At 42.8% G+C, this 12,973-nt stretch overlaps 1 protein-coding gene and 1 long non-coding RNA gene across 5 annotated transcripts in view; one reads left to right on the top strand and one right to left on the bottom strand.

The window, feature by feature from the left end:
• The window catches only part of LOC146493661 (uncharacterized), a 534,640-nt gene that overhangs the window by 136,411 nt on the left and 385,256 nt on the right, over positions 1–12,973 (top strand). The gene's annotated exons all lie outside the window — the stretch shown is intronic.
• Positions 1–12,973, bottom strand: part of LOC146493672 (CMP-N-acetylneuraminate-beta-galactosamide-alpha-2,3-sialyltransferase 1-like) — a 96,583-nt gene that overhangs the window by 27,347 nt on the left and 56,263 nt on the right. The gene's annotated exons all lie outside the window — the stretch shown is intronic.

Here is a 12,973-nt window from a genome sequence, read left to right as displayed (position 1 = left end):
TATTATAGCTAGACTTAATAGTGTGCCTGCATCAGCCTCATCTGATACACATCCTCGTCAGACTGTTCCTACGCCTGCTATTGCTGATGGGTCTATTGTTGTTGTTAATAATAGTGGTAGTACATCAGGTGATGCTCGGACCACTGTTGTTACTGATGCTAACCGTATTGCTGCTGCTGCTGCTGCTGTTATTGAGTCTGTTACCGCTTCTACTAGTACTACAGACGCACATGCGTGTCCGGGCACCGCTGCAACACCACACACCCCCTCAGTCATTGTAAATTTCTCACAAAGTGATACTATCGTGATTGAGCCCGTTGTGCAATCTGGATCTGGCAGGCGCTCCCAGCCACACATTAGAGAGATACCTAATTTTAATGCTCGCGAATTGCGTGAGCGCCTTGATTTTAGGGGTATAAGTCTTGATCATCCAGAACAAGTACCTGCGCGAGTGCGCGAGTGCTTAGCCAATGTGGTAGACCGAGCTGTGGCTGGATCTCAACAGGGCAGCGTTCTAAACGTAGTCCTGCGTGGCCCCTCGCTGGCTTCAGATGTTCAGGCTGTTTTAAACGCTGATGATCGGTATGATCCGGAGCTGTTTCTCGATCGAATTGCACAAGTTATGCAGAGTAATGATGAATCTATCGGTGATGATGAATTAGAGTTTATTGTCACGGTAGCTCAGAACAGTAGTGGTGGGGCTCGCTTAAGACTGGCACAAATCCCTTATGATGAGATTCTCTCAAAGAAAGGCAGACATTTATACACACCAAACAACACACACAACAATTTGTGCTTCTCCCTATGTATAGCACATTCATTAAACTCATCAGCCTCTGAGCTAGAAAAACTCGCTACAGCTAAACGGATGCATGCTGAAGTAGGTCTATGCGACAAGCAGCAAGTATCATTCACAGATGTCAGTAAATTTGAGAAGCACTTCAACATTAAGATTGTAATCTATTACCACACAGAAGGGCGTAAACGCCTGGAATGTTTTTTCACACATGAAGAGCCAAACACAAACACGTTGATGATGTATCTCCATAATCAACATTACCACATGATTTTAAACCCAACCGCTTTTCTTGGTGCATCCTATGTGTGTAATTTCTGTTACAGTACATATAATTCACCATTACATCATTCCTGTAAACATAGATGTAACACATGTTATACACTCTGTCAACACCACAGGGGTCCCACAGTGAAATGCAGCGACTGTAACCGCATCTGCAAATCACAACACTGTTACCAGCAACACAAATTACCAGAATTAAAACACAACATGATCCCCTGTGATAATATGAAACATTGCATGCACTGTGGCACCACATATAAAGAATCCAAGAAATCGCCACACAGATGTGCCCAGCCTAGATGCGAGCACTGCCGCGAGCCTAAATTAACCGGAGACTCCGACCATCAGTGTTTCATACAGCCTGTTGAAAAACAGAAGCCTACCGATAAATACATTTTATATGATTTCGAGACTAGGTACCACAACGGTAAACACGAGGCTAACTTTGTGTGTGCGTCTGATCTGAAGGGCAATAAGTTCACATTTAACACATTAAAGTGTGTGGAGGCGTTTGTGCAACATTACAGACGCCCAAGGTTTCGTGGGTACACTTTCATAGCACATAATGCATCTGGCTTTGACAACTACATACTCCTCGAGTACTTTGTCAGACAGTGCATAACACCTAGTGTCATAATGAGCGGCAGCCGTGTGATTTTGATGTATGACAGGGACTATGACCAGCGATGGATTGATTCGTTCAGCTTTTTGCCCATGGGCCTTGCCAAAATACCCTCTGCTTTAGGTTTTCAAGACCTGCAGAAGGGCCATTTCCCACACAGGTTTAATACGAGGGATAATGAGCATTATGTGGGCCCGTACCCAGACCCCTCCTTCTACGGCTATGAGTACATGTCTGAAAGCGATAAGGTGCGATTCATGGAATGGTACCAGGTTGCCTCACAGAATCCCTTTGATTTTCAGGCTGAACTCAGGCGTTACTGTGTTAACGATGTTGATGTCCTGCGTAAAGCATGCAGCATTTATCGTGACACGTTACTGGGTTGTACACAAGTTGATCCATTCATGTATACCACCTTGGCTGCATTTAGTATGGGTGTGTATAAAACGCTGTTTCTGCCTAGAGACACGCTCGCTCTCACGTATGACGGGGCATACGTTGAGCAGAATAAGACGTTTTCTAACGTCTCTATCGAATGGCTTCAATACGTGTCCCACACCACCAACAAAGTGGTAAAACATGCTCTCAGAGGAGGCGAACAGAGGGTTGGACCGTATTTTGTGGACGGTTTTGACCCCACAAGTAATACAGCTTATGAATTTGCAGGATGTTTTCACCACGGCTGTGTTAAATGTTACCCCGAGAGCGAAGTTAATCCTGTCAGCAAAGCATCCTATGGACTGCTGCATCGCATGTTTTGTGACAAAGTTGATGCACTGAGATCACAACACAGTGTGAACGTAATAGTGATGTGGGAATGTGAATGGGCTGGCTTGAAGCAGACAGACCCTACAGTTGTGGCTTTCATGCACACATACAGAAAGCCAGAACGCATGAATCCCCGAGACGCTCTTTTTGGAGGTCGCACAAATGCTATAAAGCTGTACCACAAGACTGGTTGTGATGAAAAAATATTTACTACGACTTCACCAGTCTCTATCCCACAGTGCAGTCTAAAAAAGACTATCCTGTAGGACACCCTCAAGTCATTTACACCAACTTTGACAAGCTAGAAAATTATTTCGGCTTTGTTAAATGCACAGTGCTCCCCCCTAAGGGTCTTTTTCACCCCGTCCTTCCCTACAGGTGCCACGGAAAACTGATGTTTCCACTCTGCAGCATGTGTGCTGAAGACCAAAACCAGCATACTGCATGTGGGCACAGGGACAGTGAGCGGGTATTGAAAGGCACTTGGGTCTCATTTGAGCTTGAAAAAGCTGTTGAGAAGGGATACAGGGTTCTTGCTATTGATGAGGTGTGGCATTTCCCCAATAAGACCGACACATTGTTTAAAGACTATGTGAAAGCCTTCCTAAAACTCAAACAGGAGGCCTCGGGGTATCCTGAACACGTCAAGACACCTGACGAACAGAAGAAGTACATAGACGAGTATTATGAGAAGGAGGGAATAATGCTAGACCCATCCAAGATTTGTGTAAATAAAGCTGTTCGTAACTGTAACAAGCTGTTGCTAAACTCGTTATGGGGTCGTTTCAGCATGAGGTCAAATATGGCATCATCTGAGCTCATTACAGACCCTTCCAGATTTAGCCAGCTAATGTTTAGCGACCAGTACGACGTGCGTCAGTTTTGTTTCATCTCTGACAACGTCGCAATGGTGCAGTGGCGGCATGCTGATGGTAGAGCTTCCCGTGTTAAGGACGTTAATGTTTTTGTCGGGGCCATGACCACTGCACACGCCAGACTCATGCTGTATGATTTGCTAGACAACTTGCAGCAGCGCGTGCTGTATTGTGACACGGACAGTGTCATTTTCACGGCACGCCCTGGCGAGTGGATGCCTCCTCTAGGTCCGTTTCTGGGGGATCTCACAAGCGAATTAGACTGTGGAGAGGGTGGTGTGGAGGATTACATAGCGGAATTTGTTTCCGGTGGGCCAAAATGCTACGCGTATCACACATCGTTGGGCAAGACCCAGGTCAAATGTAAAGGCGTGACACTGAACGCACTAAACTCAAAAGTTGTCACCCATGAATCCTTGAAAGGTTTAGTCCACAAGTTTGTAACCAATCAGACATCAGACGCACACCTAGTTGCCGTGTCTGATAGCATCAGACGCGATAAAAAGAAGCTTCATTTGAAGAATAAAACCATTGTGAAAAAAGTTAAAGTTGTTTACAATAAGCGCCGTGTGCTCCCAGACTATACAACCGTACCTTATGGATTTTAAATTAGAACAGGGGTTTGACGCCCGGTTGCAGCACCCGTTCAGTATGGTGGTCAGCGGTCCCAGTAACTGCGGCAAGACTTTTTTTGTTAAAAGCATAATTGAAAATTCTTCCCGGATTATATCATGCAGCATTGACAATATTGTATATATATACTCATGCTGGCAGCCATTATATGACCAGCTTCTTAAGATAAGAGACATAAACTTTGTTAACGGTATACCCGAATCTCTTGCTGATGACACCCTTCTTCCTGCAGAAAAGAACAATTTGTTAATTATAGACGATGTAATGAACGATGCAGCTAACAATTTAGAAGTTCAAAATGTGTTCACAAAGTATGTGCATCATAGGAATTTGAGTTGTATATATCTAGTTCAGAATTTGTTTATTCAAGGAAAATCCAGTAGAACCATTTCCTTGAACACTAACTATCTAATATTGTTTAAAAATCCGAGAGATAAATATCAGGTTATGCTTTTAGGTAGGCAAATGTTTCCGGGTAATACTAAATATTTTATAGAAGCGTTTAATGATGCCACATCCACAACATACGGGTATCTTTTAATAGACTATAAAGCTAAGACCCCGGACTATTTAAGACTCAGAACAAATTTACTATCAGAGCGTCCGGTTGTTTACATTCCAAAACAAAAATCAGCAAAGAGGTGAAAGGATGTCATCACGCATGCGGAGGAATCTGTCTCTGTTGGAGATGATATACAGGGCTCCTCCTACTCTACGCAGAGTTATTATTAGTAATTCAAACTTAGATTTTATCAATGCGCTGTGTGAGATAGCCTTTAATGTATTGCATGGTAACATACCACTGACCAATCAGCAGTACAAACAGCTGAAAAAGAAAAAATCAATAATCAGACTGATTGCAGACAAAAAAATAAAAACTTTGAAAAAGAGAAAGACAATCAACCAATCTGGAGGGTTTTTACTGCCGCTATTAGGGGCTGCAATCCCTTTCATAACCAGTCTGATAGCAAACAGGTGAAAATGGAACATGTGCAAAAGATGTTTTTGGTACCCCAACACCAGTTGGACTTAATAAAGCAACAGCAGCAGCAGCAGCAGCAGCAAACAGACAGCATCAGACAACAGTCTCAGAACGAGTTGGACAAGGAGATGTTACAAGTGTTACAAGATTCTGACATAGATGTGTATGAGAAGGCTAAAAAATACAGCGATATTCTCCAAAGATACCTTACCCTTGTGAGACAAGGTGCCCGTGAAAAGAATGTATTGTCTTTATCATTACCTGAACAATTTAACAGGGATGTGCAACCCCAGTCGACGGACACATCGCCTGTTCATGGTGATGCAGGGGTGAGGGATCTTGTTGCGGAGAATGTTTTAACATACATACCTAAAAGGTGTAGGAGGAATGCAGAACTTATTCTATCAGCGGTGAGCCGTTCGCCACACTTGATCTCTTACAACGACAAAGGCGAAATTGTTGTTGATAAACACACCATCCCTGGTTCACACATTTATGATCTAATTAAAGGCGTCACAACCACACACGCACCCTCTGAGGGTTTGAGACCTATCGGCTGGACAGAGTTTTTAAAAGCTGTCTCAGATTTAAACGTACCGTTATCAGCCATATCTAACACAGGCATACGTAAGACCGTCGCCATGTATAAAACCGATCACACACTGTCTGAAGACCCTGGTTTTTTAAAACACACACCAAAAAAGATCACCCCTGGTGGACCGCTGCGACATAGTACACTAAAAAAAATAAAGAATAAAAAAAACAAATTAAAGGGGGGTCCTGTAGAGTGGTTGGATTTTTGAATTCAGGTTTTTTCTTATTGCACCTGAAATTGTTTTTCTGCTAAAAATATTTGCTGTTTGGTGTTTTTTCTACTGTAATGTTTTTTTTTCACTTATTGCTGCTAAATTGTTTTGTTTTGTTTTATTTTATTACTGTTAAATATATTATGTCTTTATTATTGTTAAATATATGTTTTTCTTTTTTATTACGGCTTAATGTTTGATTTCTTTTATTTATGTTTAAACAATGTATGTTGTAAATCTATATATTTATATACGAGATTTGATAATAAATACCATTGACTCGATTATCATGCTCTCATGTTGTTTTTATTATTCTCATTAGTACATGTCAGTATCCGCATTGCACACACACGTAATCACTGCATACAGCAACAGGTTGTATGTTGTTGACAAATCGACACACCATAGCATCATTACAAATTAAATCAGACCCATACATGTTAAGCACACGCTCATAAGATACACCATTTTGCACATGATATAAAAAAAATACACAATGTTGACCGCATGTGATGGAGAAGTCGTTCTGCACTTGTTTTCCTGAATATAAAACAGTGGAACAGTTTTTTAGAAGAAACATCTTTATTGCTGGGGGAAAACTGTCTAACGAGTGACCAAAACTATCAAAAAAATAACCGCGTCTGTCTCTCGAAATATAAACAGCAAGCCAATGTTCCCCGGGCATCGTAGAAGGGTGGGTGTTTACAATACTCATAGCAGGGAGTCTTTGAAGCCGTTCAGTGGTTAGCTGATCATAGGCTAACACGCCTAGGAAATGTGTGTTTTTATTGATAATGCTGCCGATCACGGCTGATAGTTCTATAGTGTTCATGACCGTTTTTGTCTCAATAGTAGTCCAAGAGCACCTGTCTCATGTTAGATATTTCAATGACTGAATCAAATACCGAATAACACAAGAGGTTCACTGTACGGGGTAGTGGATTTCTGAAACGGGTTTCCAATCTCACGTTCCCTGTTTTAATTAACGACACATTCCCTGAATGTCCTTCGTCAGCTTCCAGATTGAAACAGAATAAAGTGTAGCCGTTACCAAAGTCCGCACGCGTAATAGCTAAGGACCTGTCCTTTAAATGTCTTCCTGTGGTTTGTATCAGCTGGTAAAATTCTCTGGTATAGTGTTTTCTCTGGAAATTGGGCTGGAATGGTTTAGCAGGATAAGCCTGACTATCAGCATATAAAGACATAAATTCTATATCGCAGTTTTCAAAATGAAATGGATTACGCTGGTAGGAGCCAGTGTATGCTTCATTGTCTATAAATGCAATGATCACAAATTTAGGTATCCTACCCATAAATAAATTGTCATTTGTTGATATTCTAGCCCCTGCAGGTATGGAGAAGGTCTTTAAAGACACTCTGTCTACCGTGTATTTTGCGTTTGCATGGTGCAATGCCTTGCTGTGTGCAAGTCTGACGGTCGGTGATACACTAACTTTCTTGACAAAGAGACTGGCTGAGACAATTTTAACTCTGTATGCATTGGCATCCGCTGTCATGAGAGCAAATTCGTCTTTAGAGCGCACAAATTTCAGTGACAGGTCGATTCCATTAAGTAACAGTTTTTCTTGAAAAAATAGGTCTGCATGTACTGGTGCAATCAATTCAACAATACTGCTATTTGCTGTGTAGCCACCTCTGGTCACCAGGCCCTGGTTCTCTCCTTCTATAGATGTGTCATTCATGTGTGATGATGTATCCTTACAGAATAACCCGGTGCTGAACTGTGTGTCTAAAGTGTCCTTATTATAATTGATAAGACATTCTATCACACCTCTGTATGGATATGTGTTGGATGATTGACTAATGAGCCGGTCTCCCAAATTAACATCAACTTGACTAAATATGCTGCATCCAGGATAATTAATAAATCCTACATTAGCGTCCCTAGCCAGGTTTGAGCCATCAGCGTTTGTGATTCTCACACGTGTGTAGATATATGAGTCATTTAGATCCAGGTAATCTTCACCGGACGATGAGATGTAAAACTCGATCGGCCCTCCATCAGTGATTGCAGATACAGGTGGGATTTCGATAAATGTACTTTTCTCAATGCTAGTCTGTGTGTAGGGAACAGTAAACAGGTCCAGCTCTGTTTTTACACATTCTCCAGAATGACTGTGTAACAGTGCCATTTAGAATATGTCAAACGCTGCAGTTTTAGAACGACTGGTTCTGGGTCTTTTCACTCTGCGTGGCGGTGTCCGTTTGCTAGCTCTCCTGCTAGGTTTTGTGGTTTTACGCTTTTTAGACAACGGTTGCCCTGGGGGTGGGGTCTTAGATGGTCTGGGCGTATACACATACAATCCGCTACCGTCCTGCTTAGTGGTTGAGGGTCTGGTTATGTTGGTTATGACATCAGACACTATGCCCGATGCGGCTGTTTTTAGGTGTGGTTTGACTATGCTAACTCCTTTTTTAAACAGTGGTACAGCAAATCTAAACAAGCTGCGGAACAAACCACCCAGCCCTGACCCATATTGCGTACTGGTCCCAACATACCCTCCGAGCTCTCCACCAGCCTGTGATAAGTAGTATTTTACATATTTTGAGTCATCAGTGTTGTAGACGGCCATCCTTTTTTTCAAAAATGGTGGGTTATCGGTCGGAAGTGTAACTTGACAAACACCTTGCCGTATAAAAAGGGTATGTGTTGATTTCGATCGTCTTTCAAATCAATTTCTATGTCGTCGATCAATGTCTTTGACACAGGTGTGTAGTGTGGGCTGTCAAATTGTAGAATAGGCAAGCGGCGGTCATCGTCCGTGATATTTATAGCTCTTAATAGCCTCGCGTGGGCGTCACCCACAAGCTGGTAATCAACGATATCTGCATAAATAAAGATGTTATATTTTCCCCCGTATATGTCTGCGGGGTGCGGGGCATATGTGTTTTTATAATGAAGTACAAACGGCTCTCCTGTTTCGAATCCTAGGATTTCCGCCAGTCTCCCTCTAAATGTGAGAATAGTGCCCCTAGGTCCCATAACACAGGCATGGTTAGTAACTGTGTTGTATTGCATTTTAAGGTCTCCAGTGGTTTGGTACTGCTGACATTTAAAATTAAATTCTTTTATTATCTGTTCCACAGATGCATAATGACCCACAGACAGTTCGATCATGGTTACGGCGATGGTTCCATCTTTGACTGGGTCATGAATTTCCACTTGCGAATCTGATTGTGGAAAAGACATCCATATGCGTGGGTACTGTATCTCTATAACAGCAACCTCATACGGCTGATCCAAAACGATAGGTTTTGCTAGCTTTGTTCTAAAATTAGATATCTTATTACCCGGGTAAACATGCGCCGAAGCATTCGAGAAGAGGCTTACATAGAAGCCTGCATTGTTGTTGTTCTTTTTATTCATGCTTTCTCCGTCTATGCTCAGTGTTGAATGAATGTGTGTAGAGCTGCGTCATCTGAGTTAATTACGCCTCAACGATGTCTTTTTCTGGAATCCACGAATTAAAGCTGTCGGGCCATCCTAGCCATTTCACTAGCACATGCTTTTTCCGACCCACTTTTTTTCTAGCCAATATGTTTTCAATTTTAAATGTTTTGTTTTCATCAACAACCACACGTTGTATCTCAGGCTCATAAAATGACCCTTTCAATACCTCTCCAGCTAGATCCGCTAGTCTGTACACTGGGGGCTGTCTCCCTATACGTTCCTTGACTGTGAAAATCTCATCGGTGTAGGTCTGCTCGTATCCTTTTCGAAACTTTCCTCTCAGTTTTGATATTCGTACAGTGTCGCCAATATTAAATTTAAAGCACAGTTCCCTCTGAGGCCTCGTTTTGTACAGCGCGTTAAACACCGACTTCTCATTATCCTTATTCACCTCTGCCGGAGCCATTTGGATAGATCTGTGATAAGCATTGTTATATGCTTGTGTGAGATCTGGTATGACATCTACATATCTCCGGGAGTTGGCTGATGTTAAGTACTTCCACATTCTACCCTTGAAGCTACGATTGAATCTCTCGACAATACTGCATTTAACCTCGCTAGCTGTTGAGAAATGTTTGATATTATATCGCTCCATTAGGTGTTTAAAGGTTGTATTATAAAACTCTTTGCCTTCATCTGTTTGTAGTTTCACAGGGATCCTACCCTCACTAAGTATATCCTCAAAAGCAGCTGATACAACATTCGCTGTCTTGTTTGTTAGGCATCTAACCCATGCGTATTTTGAGAATACATCTATACATGTTAGCAGATATCTCACATTATCATTATCTGACACATATTCACACATGTCAACCAGATCGGCTTGAAACTGTTTGTCGATCCCTGTCACCAATACTCTATTTCTGGGGAAATGGATCCTCACAGGTTTATGGAGTGTGTAAGTGTCGTCTTGTTCTAAATAATGTTTGACCTGAGATATTGGAGGTGTTACACCTGATGCCTCCCCTGCCGCTATACGTAGCTTATTTAAACTGGCCAACCCCGCAGGATGGGCTGGATCATGATATATTTTATGCAATGTGCTTTCCATGACTGTGCAAACCACAAATGACTAAGAAGTTGGTGTTAACACGTCTTTTTATTTAATTTTCACACAGACACAATCACAGACAATGGATACTTGAACAGCACACATTAAACCAGGTGTCTCCCACCCCAGTAGTTTCCAATCATGCGGAGCATGGCTGGTTTAACACGTCGGGCGCAAGTACTTGCTTCTAGCAGGTCCACAATGTTGTCATTAATGGCGCATACTATATTTCGCTCTGATCTCAGTTCACACATGAGGTGTTCTGCAACTCTGCGGATTTGTGTTCCAGTCCCATCTGTGGTGTTTGAGCGTACAAACAGCTGGATGGCTGGGATGAATCGGTCAGTCTTGAGCCTTATCATCACATCGTCATAGTAGGTGTCGAAGAAATACTCAGACAATTCCTGCAAGCAGCTGTGTTGCACCTGACTGGGGTGGCCTGTTTGGCATCCGTAACATGTCTCTTGTAGAAACTCATTCAGCGCCAACATCAACAGGTGGAGAGTTGCGAGTTTGATGTCGATTACAGTTTCCTCCCACAGGTCTGATATGAGGGGGTCCTGCGAGCATGATGGTGAGGGTGGTGGAGTCTGGGGGGTCGGGATTAGCAGCCCTATTGATGGTGACTCTGACAGGTCCCACGACGGCGAGTCATTCTCTGTAAAATGAAAACCACAAGCTCTTAATTTGTCACATAGATACACACGCAACCCCACACACACCCCTCACATTAAACCTACCAGTTTATTGTTTAGTTGTCGGAAGGTCTTATGATTTTAGGTTTGCACAGGGTAGCAGGCAAACCAGTCTTCGGACAACTCGCCAGATCGTCAAAAACAAGGCGTTTTCTAATACTCTCGTACGCAGTGTTGAGTCTGTCCCTCTTGATCGCGTCGTCAATCTGGCTAAACAGACGCGACAAACCTCTCCAGTCGCACCACTGTATAAAAAACAAGTCCTTAAACCATCTTGTGCGCTCTTCAAGGTTTAGAGGGTAAGGATTTAACCTCCAGTTTTCAAGCCCTCTGGAAGCAATAAGACTATCCCTGTCATCACATGCACTGAGAAAAATAAAGTCTTCAGGGTTGCGATTGAAACGATCAGCCTCAACCCTGTAAAGCTCAGGGCCTGATGCACTGTTCCACTGGGAAACATACAGCACCTCTGGGAAGCCCACATTGTCCAGGTCCGCACACACTACGGTCCGGAAGAGCTTCCAGTTTTTGGTAGAGATGCTTTGGGGTTCCCCCCAAAACAATCCCTCGCCACAATCTACACTAAGCACAACTGTCCCTTCGGTATATTTAATGGTATACACATACCCTTCAGCGCCGCGATATTCTAACTTAAATACAGTCCCATCTACGGCATTTTCACAGCGTTGCTTTTTACGTTGAGGACCCCGGCTGCATACTCCTGTAGACATACCTAGAGCGGCTGTGGCATGGGCGATGTCCTGGCTGGGTGTCATGGTTGATACAGATGGTATTCTGTGCTCCTTAGGTCGGTGAGTCGTTGGGGTCCTTAGCGCGATGTGTCTGTGCTCCTTAGGCCGTGGCGGTGATGGTCTTAGAATGTGAAAGGATCACTTTTATACCTATATAACCTAAGCCATCCCACTAGGAGGAGTCGATACCGCCCAGAGGGTGTGTTTTCACACCTGAACGCGCATGCGCCGAGCACATCTGAACGCGCATGCGCACACGCACGAATCCGACCAAACGGGGTGGGAGGTGTGGGGTGGGGGGTGAGGGGGGTGGGGGGGTGGGGGTGGGGGGGGGGCAAAAAAAGTGCAGGTGTATTACTACTAGCAAGAAGTAATGCAGAAGGTATGAAAATAGGCCTGCTCTGAATAGGTCGACACGAAACATCTGGAGACTGAGACAACCATATAGGGCAAATGTGGTAGAGCTTGTAAATGTATGTGTGACTAAAAACAGGAGGTAAGTTGAGTACAGGACGTGCTTGAGATGATCAGATAAGAGAAGAAGAGAGGTTTTTTTTATAAAAGGGTGTCAAAGGTTGTTAATAGTGTAGCTTACCCAAATGAATAAAATTGAAGATTATATATGTATAAATGATAGACCCTAGAACATGATAGGTTGAACCAAGTTTGAAGAATTAAGAGAACAATTGATGAACATAATAGGTTATGGAGGCATAGCAGAGAGAGGCGTTTTCCTTTTCTGTCCATTTAAACTACGCTTCACAAAAACATCGTCATGTATTCACTCTTACTTTTACTGTTTTGCTTCGACCATGATGCACAGCTCTCTCTCTCTCTCTCTCTCTCTCTCTCCCCCCCCCCCCCCCCCTCTCTCTCTGTACGTTTTCTGCATTATTCGCTTGCTTGTTACGCACAAGACTACCGTTGTTTACAGCGCTATCGGCCGACTTTTTTTTTTCTGTTTTATATACTTCCGAAAAGAAAACCTAATTTCTGCCGTTCAATGCTGAACAAATTTAAACTTTTTAAAATTATGCAAAATGCAAAATGCTTAGCCGTGTCTCTAATAAAACCGCTGTAACTTCAGAGGTAATGTTCATATGTTGATTAATGGTTTTCTTTCGTTTTTGATGTACTGCAGAATATTTTTATAAAATCCCAGGCCAGGAAAAATCACCTTCATGTGTTTCTGTGTTTTATCTTCAGCTACTTTGACACAAAGGCATCTGCTGTGAC

The sequence above is a fragment of the Neolamprologus multifasciatus genome, chromosome 22 (assembly GCF_963576455.1).
Source record: "Neolamprologus multifasciatus chromosome 22, fNeoMul1.2, whole genome shotgun sequence".
Classification (NCBI taxonomy): Eukaryota; Metazoa; Chordata; class Actinopteri; order Cichliformes; family Cichlidae; genus Neolamprologus; species Neolamprologus multifasciatus.
Note: the sequence above shows the minus strand (reverse complement) of the source record. Positions and strands in the feature narration are given on the sequence as shown.